Source organism: Phascolarctos cinereus, unplaced genomic scaffold, assembly GCF_003287225.1.
Source record: "Phascolarctos cinereus isolate Bilbo 61053 unplaced genomic scaffold, phaCin_HiC Scaffold_726;HRSCAF=1367, whole genome shotgun sequence".
NCBI classification, from domain to species: domain Eukaryota; kingdom Metazoa; phylum Chordata; class Mammalia; order Diprotodontia; family Phascolarctidae; genus Phascolarctos; species Phascolarctos cinereus.
Window position 1 is genome coordinate 344,234,193 of NW_027556098.1, and position 14,298 is coordinate 344,248,490.

Sequence of the window (14,298 nt, forward strand, 5' to 3'; positions counted from 1 at the left end):
CCAAAATACTTTGAAATTTTTAAGTACTACAGGCAGAGAGGTATTCTTGGAACTTCTAGAGAAATTAAATAATATGTGGTTTTTACTGACATGGAGATTACAACCCCTTGTTGTGATAATAATAGGACTTACTTCCCAGGGTGATCATGAAGATAAAATGAGATAATATAATACAATAAAGCACTTTGCAAAGTAAATGTGAGATATTATTATTATTATTAGTTATTATAATAAGCAAATTTGGGGATATGATACTTGACTATAAAACAAAATGGCACAAGGAAGGACATAAGAGAAATTCAGAATAAGTGTTATAGAAGTTACAAAGATGAGGGTAAATCAGGAAATGCTTCATGGAGTAGGGGGCATTTGAGCTGGATAATCTTTTTTATTTTTTAGAAATCCTCTAAAAATGACTAGCTTCATGATGGACCTTTGAGCTTGTATTACTCATATTACAAATTAATTACTCAAATTACAAATCAAATTACTCAAAATACAAAATTTGCAAAGTGAAAGTTATGCTTCACAGGAGATGTTGGGTCTAGGATTCAGGCCTATGTCATGGTCTGGGATAGGAACTTCCCTAGGAAAGTGGACCTAGAATGGTTTAGACAGAGGGTTGAGATTGAATATTTAGAAATAGAAGCATGGAGTGCTCGCTTCAGCAGCACATATACTAAAATTGGAACGATACAGAGAAGATTAGCATGGCCCCTGCGCGAGGATGACACACAAATTCGTGAAGCGTTCCATATTTTTTTAAAGCAAAAAAAAAAAGAAAGAAAGAAATAGAAGCCTGGGATATGACTTGGTCAGGCAAGCAGAAGTCAAGGCCAGCAAATCTGGATGTCAGATGGTTTTATCAGGTAAGTCAGACAGAGAACAAATGATCATTATTATCCAAAGCTAGCGTAGATCATGATTACCTGAGTATATGTCAAATAACAAATGTGAGCAGCTTGGGTTTAAGACTGAATTAGAAAGGCACATATGGAAAATTAGACAGGAAACAGCTCCTTGGAGCAGGCAAAATAGGAAAGAGGTACCACAAACAGAATCAAGTCAACTCAGATAATGGTATGGTAGGTAGATTCACCAGCGTGGGGTTGACATTTGGAAATGAAAAAGGGTCGATGAGATTTCAACCGAAGTGACAGCTGAGTTTGCTTGGAATAGAGGAAGCATTTTCCTTAAAGATTCTTGCAACTTATCAAATGTGACTTTGTCAAAGAGCTGCCTTGTAAGGGCCTGGCTTAGGGTTCCTTCTTGGGGTAATCCGTTCCAGTTTTATCAGGTTTTAGTCCATCACTGGGCCTGGAGGAAGGAGCTAAATCTGTTAAGCATCTCTTGCACCATATGAGTCATAAAATCATAGAATGTTGGCCTTGAAGGGGACCTTGAAGGTCATTTCATCCAACCTGTACCTTAAGCATGAATACTATTATTCTTTGAATGTCCTATGTCTGTCTTGGGAAGCAACCATATATCCTTAGGGCAAATGAAAGATTGTGCCAGTACTTGGATGTGTGTCTGACTTCTCATTATTTGATTAATCTCACAAGGCTGGGATCTTTGGAATGGGTTACTTTATCCTTTACCCTGACTGTGGGCTTCTTTTAATGTTCATAAAAAATGAGGACTGGTATAACAAAAATTCACCTTCCAGCCAAGACAAGCTACATTTTTCTTCATTCAGTTAATATGAAACCAAGGAAGGATTTTTGGACTGTGGGAAGATAATCATAGGAGAGAATTCACGGGTGAAGGGAATTTTTTTTCAGAGCTTGCCTGCAATGAGTCAAATACATGGGCATCCCTGTCTGTTGAGGCCACATTACTTACCCTTGACCTATAGTTTCCAAGTCTTCTTGCAAATTGACATCCCAAGCTTTCAAATGTTAAACTTGCCTTTAATTCTTACCTCAAGATGCCTATCTCCATTTAAAATATTGGAAAAGTCCCTGATGTTGAATATAATTTTGAATCAATATTTCTTCGATCTAGTCAGTTCCACAGTTACTCATCAGAGGGAGTCAGAAATGAGAATCAAAAGATATCTTACAGATAATGAGATAAAACTCAATAAATACTCTACTACGGTTAAAAATGATTTGGCATTTATGTTATAGTGCATAATAAGTGAATCAGCAGTAGTTTTCATTCTTGAAGTTCTATGAGCTGTTCCACAAAGTACTGATGATAAAAAACTTTACCTATACACAGAGTCTACCAGAGTGCAGATGTGACCTCAAAGGAACACCCTGAAGCCACAGTGTAGTGTTTGATGGTAACAGCCCAAATTCAAGAAAGAACAATTCTTAAGGGTTCTCTATGAAGTTGCCAGGAGAAAACAAGTGTGGTGAGCACAGATGCAGGACCACAGACTGACGGCTAGAAAGGAAAGGCCTTAGAAGTCACTTAGTCCAACCCTCTCATTTTAAAGATAAAGAACCTGAGGTCCATTGAGGTTAAGAGACACCCAATGTCATGCAGGTAAGTGTCAGAGTCAGGATATGAAGCAAAGTCCTTCGATTCCAAACTTAGCACTAGTTCCACTATACCTTGTCATCTATCTCTGGAGAAAATGAAAGTATTTTTCACTCTATCATTCACCAAATACCAGAGGGCAACAAATAATACTTAAAATAAAAATGCCAATAGGCTGGGCAGTTTTTAGTTATCTATTATGTTATACATTAAGTATTCTAACATATATTACTAAATATGATTCCCTAAATAATCATAAGCACTTGGATACTAACAATTAAGGGATTTTGCAGCTGTGATGATAATCTCAACTCACAACAAACCAATTTCCTAAATCAAACTGCAGGGCAAATATGTAACTTTAGGAAGTACACCAAAAAGAGAGTAAATTCTAGAAAACATAGCCCATGCAAAGGACTTATCCATTTATTTCATTGGGACTAGGCTCATACTTAGAGACACGTGCATCCTCTTGTTTATAGCTTAGTGTTCTAGTGTTCTTAGCTTCCCCACAGCCAAAGGCAGAATCAGCTTCCAAAAGAAACAAAGATTAGGGTTTCAGGGAATTACAACAGAATGTGCTGAGCCAAAATCAACCACACTGTACAATGAGCTTTGTCGGCCTTCCATTTTCCTCTTTATTTACTCACAGTAGACACCTGAACCTTCTGATCATCCCAGCTCTGATAAGGGGCTTAAAGGCTTACCTAGAAGAATGTTTCTGAGGCAGATAGAACAACAGGCAATGGAAAAAGCAGAGTAAATTGAAACTCCAAAAGGAGGAAATGGTGCGATACAGCGTGAAGTTTCTTAAAACTTGACAAAAAAACAACAACGAAAGAATCTAAAAGAATATAGTCTGGGTATCTCCTTTATCCTAATGAAATAACTGCTCTACTGTGTGAATTGTAGGGGAAAAACGCACTCAATTTTATCCAGCTAACTTGTATTAGGTACCCACTTTGTGCAAAGCACTGTGTTTTAGGCACTGTGGGCTCAAAGATTAAAAACAACAGGGGCAGCGAGGTGGCACAGTGGATAGAGCACCAGCCCTGGATTCAGGACGACCTGAGTTCAAGTCCGGCCTCGGACACATAACACTTACTAGCTGTGTGACCCTGGGCAAGTCACTTAACCCCATTGCCTAAAACAACAACCCCCCCCCCCAAAAAAAAATTAAAAACAACATGGCATCTGCCCTCAAGGAGTTTACTATCTAGATACGTACAGAAAAACAGTGTGGTACAAGGTAGAATATTTTTTATTCTACCTTGACAAGGATAAATAAAGAGGTCTAGGCAAGTCTGAGAAGAAATTTTAGGAGGGAAAGAATCATTTTCAGCTGGGGGTGGACTTCACAGAGTAAGTGGCAATGGAGCTGGAACCACAAAGAAGCAAAATATGTCAGAGATAGAGATGTAGAGGATGAAATGTGGCTGGAAATACAGGTGGGAGGCAAACTTTGAAGATCTTAAAGGCAAGTTAAGGGGCTCATCTTTTACTCAATAAGCAATGGATAGCCACCGAATGAGCTTGGGATGTGTTGAGTGATAGATATGGTGATATGGTCAGATATGTTCATTGAAAAGATTATTTTGGTACCTGTGTATAATGAATGGTAAAGAGAAGAAACTGGAAGTAATAGGATCAGTTAAGAGGCTACTACAATTGTCCAGAGGTAATCATGTCCTGAATTATGGTAATGAAAGTATGAGTAATAAGAGTATGAATTTAAGAAATCTTGTGGCAGTGGATTATGGAGGATGAGAGAAGCAGAACTAGATTACTTCAAGGCTATAAGACTGGATAATTACAAGAATGGCAGATCATGCCCTGTAACTATAGGTTTCCTACCTATATATGCCCCTCTTCTTCAGGACCCTCTTCTCTTCTCCCTTTATACTATTTCACTTTGTTGTCTCATCAACTCCCATGAATTTAATTATCATCTCTATGCTAACAAGTCTCAAAGCTACTTAGCCTGTCCCAATTGCTCTGCTAAATTCCAATCTTACCTCTCCAACTGCCTATCTTAAGTTGAATGTCCAGTTGACATCTTAAATTCAACACATACAAGTCAGAACTCATAATCCTTTCCTCTACACCCTATCCCCACCACCTTCCCTATCACTGTGGAGGGAAACAGCATCCTCCCGGGCTCAAAAAGTAGGAGTCACACTGGATCCCTCGCTATCTCTCAACACCTCCCCCATACCCATTCTGTTGCCAAGGCCTGCTGATTTCACCTTTGCAGCATCTTATAAATATTCCTTCATTCTTTCCTCTGAAGCTGCTACCATCGTGCTACAGGCTTCATCACATTATATCTAGACTATTGCAATAATCTGCTGGTGGGTCTACCTCCCTCAATTTTCCCCCCTCTCCAATCCATCTTCCATTCAACTACAAAAGTCATTTTTCTAAAGCACAGGTTTGAACAAGTCACTCTCCCTCATCTCCCCGCCCCCCTTCCCCCAATAAACTCCTTTCATTTCCTATTAACTCCAGGATGCTATGTTTGGCATTCAAAGCCCTTCATAACCTAGCCTTATCTTACCTTTCTAGTCTTCTTACACCTTATTCCCCACCATATACTCTTTGATTCAGTGGAGTTGCCTCCTGACCGTGACACAAATAAGACACTCCATCTCTCAGTTATGAACATTTTCTCTGTCTGTCTCCCTTTCCTGGAATGCTTTCCTTCCTCACTTTTACCTTCTGGTTTCCCTGGCTTTCTTTAAGTCCCAGTTAAATCCCTTCTTTTACTTAGAAGTCTTCCCCAACTGCTTTTAATTTTAGTGTCTTCCCTTTGTTAATTATTTCAGATTTATCCTGTATATACCTTGTTTGTGTATATTAGTTTACATGTTTTCTCCTCCATTGATTTGTGAACTCCTTGAGGGCAGAGACTGTTTTTTGTCTCTTTTTGTGTCCACATTGCTTAGCATAGTGCCTGGCACAGAGCAGACACCTAATAAATGTTTATTGACTGACTAAATACAGGTGACACAAGTAAAATATCAATGAGACATTAGTTTACATCTAACTGAATGCAATATTTTAACTTTATGCTTAAGGAAAATATCTCTTATGGAGGTAATTAAAATTCAAGCTCCCAAAACTAATCCTGATAGGTTAATTCAGTAATTTAGAGCAGATATTATAATTGTACTCAAGTTACTTGACCTCTGTTTGCCTTAGTTTACTTATTTTTTTTTAAATATTGGGGAAAAAAATAGTACCTACCTCCCAAAGTTGCCGTGAAGATAAAATGAGATAACATTTGTAAGGTGCTTTGCAAACATTAAAGTCCTATATCATTGCTACCTATCATTAGGGGGAAAAAGAGGAAGAAGATGTTTATGATAATACTGGTTTTAACCAGGACTTTAGGCAAAACTGGGGAGTAATCAGCATGTGACTCCATTGCCCTATCATGTACCTTTTCTTCCATATTTTTCTTGCCCTTGGGTATTCACCACTCTCATTTTATCTTCTAATATTTTAAACTCTTCTGTTATCCACAGTTGTAGAAACCTAGATATGACCTAGACCTACATATGAGCTATGTTTGGAAGTTTCCCGTAGTCAACTCCGAGTGGGGCAATTGAAAGGGCAATTCTCAATTCTCTGAGTAGGGCAAGAGATATTGATCTTTTAGAATTACCCCCAAAATTGGACCCACAGAGTACATATGTATATATGTATGCATAAACATATGTGCATACATACATATATGTGTGAATATATATTTTTATTTGCATATACAAGAAATATAAATGTAAGCTTTTCTCTCTCTCTTCTCTCTCTCTTTTTCTCTCTCCCCTTAGGAAGTAGTATAGTATGATCATTTAGCCTTTGTTCCAATACCTCCAATAAGTGAGAATTCACTACTTCCAGAAAGAGAGAGAGAGAGAGAGAGAGAGAGAGAGAGAGAGAGAGAGAGAGAGAGAGAGAAAGAGAGAGAGAGAGAATCTCTGTATCTCTTCTTTAACCATTTTGCCTGGGAATAAAATATATGGAATTAACATGCTGCATACCATCTGACCCACTCTTAACATAATTCTCTGCTGAAGACCTCTGCATTTCACATAGATTCATAAAAAAAAGCACTCACTGCTTTGAAAGGAAGCTAGGTTGCCACAGTGGCCTGTAAATATTTGAGGTCTTGAATCCAGATTCTGAAAATGCAGATGACCTCTTGACCCAAAGTGTTACAATAAATCACTGGTCTGAACTGGATTGCCTCTAACTTGCATTCATACAAAACATGCCTAGACAGTATCCAAGACTGAAGACTGACAACAGTGTCTACTATGTTTGAGACCCCTCCGTTTGGGGAGCTACATGGAGACCTGATCCAAAAGTCTAATGCCCTCAGGATATTGTCATGAGGACATTTGAGCAAGAAGCAAAACATTCTCAGATTGGCAGATAGGAAGAGTGCTATAGGAGTGCGGATTAAAGAAAAGTCAGCATCATTCTTCCCATAATAATGTGATTCAGGCTTCAGTCTTTTAGTAAAACATTCATCTTAGCCTAACAAATGCTAAGCTTTGAGCATCACTTGATAAAACTGTCTCCTCTTCTTTTCTTTTCTTTTACTTTGTTTTGTGCAGTCATTTCTTTTAAGCCAGAGAAGTGCAGTTACATAATAATCAAAGAGCATTTTTCCATATCAGAAATCTTTTAAAAAATGTCCTAGTTTATAAGATTCTCATCACTAGGTTTTTTTTCAATATTTTCATAATCATTCTATTTTGGAATTTGTTTGGAAATTTAATACAGAAAAGCACAACTCAAAATGTTACAGCCATGAAGGGCCTCAGAGGTCAAACCCCCTCATTTTGTAGATGAGAAAGCTGAAGTTTAGAGAGCGATGGGGCTTGCTTAAGAAGAAGAGATAAAAAACAACAACAAAATTATTTCTTTTTATAGTCTTAGTTAAGTATAACTATATACACATATCTCTATATAATTTCTGCAACATTCATGAGATCAAAAGAAATGAAACTAAAATATTACATTATTGCAAATCTTATTTTTCTCTTTGAATATTTTCCATCTTTTAGGTAATTTAAGAACAAATGAAGAAATCTAGAGAAAAGTATGCTTTTGAATAGATATAAAGGAATGTCATCTCCTTATCCAAACTAACAGGTGATTTTCAAGTAGTGTTTTAAACAGTTGAAGATTATTTGGGTATATTCAACGTACTCAATGATTACAATTTATTTTTGTGTAGCACTTAAATGCACTGAAGTTCATCAACCCATTTGCTTCTAATATGAAGTCAAGTTGCTTTTTCTAGTCCTCTGGTTACTTCAATTTCAACAGTATTTGCACATTCTGGTTAGATTTTCTTTTTATTTAAACATATTCTGGTTCTTTGTCCTTTATTACAGTGTTATGTTATTTCACAGAACTGCAGAATCTGAAAATTGGCAGGGACCTCACAAACCATCTACTCAGCCCACTCTGAAGCAGAGTCCCCTCAGTGACATACCTGGTAAGTGGTCATTTCGTTTTTGTTCCAATACCACCAATGAGGGAGAGCTCACTACTTCTTAAGGTAGCTCACTCTACTTCTGAACAGTTGTAATTGTTATACAGAGATTTTTTTTTGTCTTTTTTATTCTTTTTAAAATTTTTGGTTTTGCTTTTTGTTTCCCATTAGCAAGATCAAATTTGCTCATTTGTAATTTCTTTCTATTGTGTCTTTAGTTCTGTTCTCTGGGACCAAACAGAAAAAAGTCTAATCCCTCTTGATAGACATTGAACTACCTGAATGCAATATCATGTCCTTCCATAAATTTATTTTTGCCAAAGTTAAATAGTCTCAGTTCCTTCAAATGATCCTCATGAGATCTGATCCCAGGATCCTTTACTCTTTTGATGACTTTATTCTGGATGGTCTTCAGCTTATAAATTTCCTCCTTAAAATGTTGCTGCTAGTACTGAGCATAATATTAGAAATGTGTCCTGAAGAGGTTAGAGTTCAGCAGAACTCTAGGATACAATGCATAATCATTCTTATTTTTATAAATTTGAATCTTTCCTGAATAGGAATTCACATGATGGGCCTTAGCAATATTCCATCATATTTAGTTGGTGTTTAACTACTTCTGCAAGACAAATATATGGAGACCCAAACCAATTCCTGTGGATCTGTGATCTCATTGTGAATATTTCCTCCAATGATGGAAAGTGCAACTTATCTATGACTGCTCATCCTATGTGACTCTTGCTCATGTTCTTTCACAAGTTTGTAATAGGGGGTTCACCTAATGTTATAGGGACCTTCCTTCAATTCTTCTGACATTGCAAGGATACCTAATGAAGAACGTGGATTATCCCTTAGTCATCCTAAATCTCACTATGGACCCCCCCCATCTTCATTATTGGCCATATATTCCTTTGATCGCATTCTTTATACTGCTTCACAATCATAATTCTGCATCTATAATTCACAGTAGCCTCCTTTTGCCATTACATGAGACTCTACGTTGTCATTTGGTTGATGTTCAATTTGATTTACTTGAGGGTTACAATATTTTGTGATTTAGGCATATGACATCATTGGAAGAATATCGATATTACAAAGATGGGTCTTTGTTTTGAGAAGAATCTTGCAGTCATTAAAATAACTTTGCTATTCCTCAGATGCAAACCAGTCCTCTTTATATTCAGTTTGGGGCCCATCTATTTTTAGTGTTAAGATAGGCAGAGAGACAGATAAATAATTATCTATCTATCTATCTATCTATCTATCTATCTATCTATCTATCTATCATCTATCTCATTATCTATCTATACAATAACTAATAGAGTTTAAGTACTTGAATTGTCAATTACTAAGAATATTTTATTTGAATGATTTCTATCTGCTGGAAATTTGGATGTTTTCTTTAAAGTGGCATTAAAGTTCATCTTTGTCTATTAAATATAATGAATATTCTGCTTCTTTTTAGCTTAAAAATGCTCAAGAACTTCAGATAATGTGATGTAAATAGGCAATGATTTATAGGTTTGTCTTAAACTAAAATCAATAATTTCTTATTGTCATATTATAATAGCCTCCTAACTAAATATTCTCTTTCTGTCTCTCTGCGAGTAGATAATATTGTTCAATTCTTAGTTTGCTTCTCTTTTCTCTGCCAAGAAGAATAATTTTTGACTACAAAAGACACAACAACAAAAAAGATCAATAGGGAGTGATGCCTAAGATAAGCAAGGATATATTGAGAAAGTTTCTCTCAAAAGTTTAAGACAACAGACCTAGATGTGTTCTATATCCCAGGAAACTGAAAGAACTGGCAGATATGATTGCTGAGCTATTGACAATAATCTTTCAGAGATTACAAAGTAATGAATATCCATGCTATACAAATACACTCAAAAATTGAGAAACAAAACATTCTACCAAACATATTTTATCAAATATATAATGTCCATCAAAAATGATGCCTAAACCAGAGAATTATAAAGCAAAGAACTAAAGACAAATGTTATTAATGGATATTAGTGCAAAAAAATTAAAAAGACCACAGTATATACATACGTGTGTTTATGTATACATATGAATGTGTGCAGATAGGTATATGAAAACATATATACATGTGTATATATACATAGACACACATGCATATGCACAGACATTCACTATGACCATGTTGAATTTGTACCAGGATACAACATAAGGAAAACAATTAAATTTATCATTGTAAAGGAAAAATAACTCACGCAGTATGCTTGTATCAATAGATGCTGAGAAAGTCTTTAATCAATACAACCCTCCCTTATGCTAAAATCCCTGTAAAGCATAAGTATAGAAGAGTCATTTTAAATTCAGAAACATATATGTACACATGTATATGTAGGGGTGTGTGTGTACAATGAAAAGCCACCATGAATAAGAATACATGCAAAGCTTTCCCACTAAATGTAGGAGTAAAATAAGAAAGTTATCTTTACCATTAATAGTCATCATCATAATAGCTAGCATTTATACAGCCCCTACCACACACTAGGCATTATGTTAAATGCTTTATAAATATTATCTCATTTGTTAGAATAATACTGTGAAGTAGGTTCTATTATTATTCCCATTTTACAGTTGAAGAAATTGAGGCAAATAGAGGATTTTTAATTGATATTTTATTCACTTTATTTCCAAAATTCCAAATAGTTTCCCAAAACGTGCTCCACCAACAATGAAACCAATGTTTACCATTCTCATCTTTTGTCTTTTTTTGTTTTAAATTCAATTTTGTTTTATTTTCAGTTCCTGATGCTCTCCCTTCCTCCAACCCTGCTGTACCCATTGAGAAAGCAAAAAAATATTAAGATGATTACAAATATGAAATTCTCCAAAACAAATTTCTGCATTAGTTATGTTCCAGCAAACAACAACAACAACAACAACAACAACAAAGAAAATAGACTGCATTTTGAGTCTATCAGTTCTCTGTTTGGAGGGGGAAAGCATTTTTCACCTTGAGTCCTTTGAAACTGTGGTGAACTATTTGTGTTGATCAGAGTTGCTAAGTCTTTCATAGTTGATTTATCTTTACAATATTGCTGTCATTGTGTAAAATGGTCCCCTCATTCTGCTCGCTTCACTTTTCTTCAGTTCATATAAGTCTTCCCAGAGCTTTCTAAAACCATCCCCTTTCTAAAACCATCATTTCTTGTATTACGATAATATCCCATCGCATTTATATATCATGACTTTATTCAGCTGCTCCCCAATTAATGAGCATCCCCTCAATTTCCAATTCTGGGGTTAGATTTATGCTCAGGTTTTCCTTTCTCCAGCTTAGCTGTTTATGTGACTTTTAGAAATTCAAGTGATAGTAGTAAAACAAGAAAAAGAAATTAAGGGCAGAAATATTGTCAAAGAGGCAACACAATTACTCATCTTTCAGGATGGTCTCATGGTTTACTTAAAACTATAGTCATCCTAGCCTACTTTCTGTTGCTCACATGCAACATTCAATTTCCCATCTCTGTGTCTCTGTATTGGTGGTCCCTAGGCCTAGAATTCTGCGTTTTCTCACTTCTGCCTCTTAGAAAGCAAGCTGAAACCATACTTTCTGCGGGAGATTGTTGTTTCTTACCCCTCTCACCCTGGTCATCTGCCCAAGCCTTTCCCTCTGAAGTTATCTTCCACTTACATCATATGTTGTCTTAGATAGAACTCATTATTTAAATGCTGTTTTATTCATTAGAATGTGTACATTCATTGAGGGAAGGGACTGCTTTGGACTTCCTTCTATGTCCAGCATGTAGCATAGTACCTGGAACACAGTAAAAGCCTAATAAATACTCGTCGATTGATCGATTGTTTGGAGACTTCTCACCCTTATCCCATGCAGAGAATGGCGTGGAGAAAGATGGGGCTGAAGTTACAATGAAAACCAGGTATTCTTGGACAGCTTGCTTTTCCTAAGTTCCCTTGCACCAAGGATACTCCAATCAGACCACCTAATCTCTTCTGAGGGAGAGAGAGGGAATTAGCATTTATATAGCACTTGCCAGGCACTGTGCTAAATGACTTACAAATATATCATTTGATTTCATTATGACCTTGCTCCTAAGGAGGAAGTTATCAGTAGTTACCCCAACTGTCCCAGGTTTTCATAAACCTGTTGGATTAGTAATTAAGTGAAGCTTCAGCAGATTCCTGCCCCCATGACCCTCGCAAGGCTTACAATAGCAGCAAACCATTCTCTCCTACTGCTTTCAAATACACGACCTACATTATGGCCACAATTGGCCTTCAGTGTTTCTTGAGCGTGTTCTGTGCTTTTGTGTCACCATGGAAGTGGGAAACGTGCTGAACAAATTATGTGTTCAAATCCTGGCTCAGACATTTACCACCTTTAGGAACTTGGGTAAATCAGTTAACCTCTTGGAGCCTTCATTTCCTCAACTGTAAAAAAGGTAAAATGAGGAAGAAGGCCTCTAAGGCCCATTCTAGCTTTCAATCTCAGGTCCTATTAGTGCCCTGTCTACTATGTCTGCCTATCCTTTAACACTATCCCTCAAGTGCTACTTCTTCCATTGAACGTTTCCTGATCCTACAACAGAGTAGCATCATCTTTTCTTCTGACCCCCCAAAGAAAAGTTTGAATACTGTTTAAGGCATTTTTCTAATCTTACCTTGTTTCCTATTTGTCTTATCCTCCATTAAAGTATAAGTTCCTCTGAGTTGGGGACTTGGTCTTATTTAGTAATAGCTAGCATTTATAAAGCACTTTGAAGTTTGCACAGGGTATTTCATCCTTATAACAACACTGGGAGGTAGGTCTTACTCTTTTCTCTCATTTCCAGAATTGCAAATTTGCTTGTCTTGTATTCCTTATAGTTCACTGTCTATAGTAATTAAGCACTAAATATATATTTTATGCGAACTGAAGTAAATGAAGGGGGAAACGCCAGGGTAGTCAGCAACTGCTACTTCTTTTGAAATATGGCCACTGTGATAAGATAAAGGTATTAGTTGTTTTTAAGAGGTGTTTAAAGGCTTTATACACTGTGGAACAGCCTAGTATAATAGTTTAGCCATTATCAACCACTTTTCTTCAACTGACTTGACTCTGTCATGTGCCATCTCTGAGTGGGATAGCTTGGGCATATCACTGGGCATCACAGTGGTACATGTCCCTTCATATGAGAGGGAATTGACCTAGCCCGTATTCTGACAGGAAAAAGGCAATTGTGGCAAATCAAAACTATATTCCTTCCTCCTTCAAAAACAGTTTGTTATTATATACAGGGTGGGTGAGTCAAGGTTATGAATAAAAGGTTGTTGGCCTCTATTATTGGAATACCCATTAAGAAAAACAAATGACATTTTAAAGTTATTGTTCATAATTGTGTTTTCACTTGCAACTAAAAGCCTTTCATTATCATCAATATGTATTGACGCCTACTGAGTTCATTGAACTCCAATAGGCACATGCTTTGAGATTCAATTCATCAGCTTGACATGAGCTATAATATAATCAACATGGAGAATATAGAATAGTTCTTTTGTTTCCTTGTGGAAAATAATGACTCCAAATAGGATAATGCAATTCCCTTTGTCACTTTTGTTCTAGCAATAACAAATACAGAAGCAAAAAGCAACTCAATTATTAGGTTTACCTATTGGCTCCAATTAAACTGTTAGCAATTCATGTTTGTTCAAGTTCGTTTCAAGCAATGCAATATTCTAATAGCACATGACAGTACAGTATTGTTAAAGTCACAATTTCTTACTGAAATATACCAGAGTATATTTCAAATCATCCTTTATTTTACTTCCCAGTTCTCTGGCCTTCCATTTTTTTTTTGTCTAATTAAAATATTGAAATATACAACTGAGGGATATACAAATAAGAATCAAATAAAACCAAAATATATTTTTTATTAACTGCTTCTTCCTTAGTCAAAGAGGTGATGTGAAGTGCTAGAGAGAGAACTAGCCTTGGAAACAGAAGACCTGGGTTCAAGTCCTGCTTCTAATACAGGTAAGTCACTTAGTTTCTCAGTGCCCTAGACAACTTTTTAAGACTAAGTTGCAGATGAGGTACTCACATGCATTGGTAGGAGCAATTTCCTACGCTGGTAGTTGCCTATATATATATATATATATATATATATATATATATATTATAGAGAGAGAGAGAGAGAGAGAGAGAGAGAGAGAGAGAGAGAGAGAGAGAGAGATCCTGTCCTTATTCCAATTCTTTTCTAGTAAATAGGCACTTATCTAGCCATCCTCCTCTATAAATCATAATTAACAGCCTGGCACAGTGGTAG

General features: G+C 36.3%; 1 protein-coding gene and 1 non-coding gene across 2 annotated transcripts in view; one reads left to right on the top strand and one right to left on the bottom strand.

The window, feature by feature from the left end:
• The window catches only part of FREM2 (FRAS1 related extracellular matrix 2), a 210,895-nt gene that overhangs the window by 131,547 nt on the left and 65,050 nt on the right, over positions 1–14,298 (bottom strand).
• Positions 656–762, top strand: LOC144454727 (U6 spliceosomal RNA). Its single transcript, XR_013483229.1, has one exon. It is a non-coding gene; the product is annotated as a U6 spliceosomal RNA (small nuclear RNA).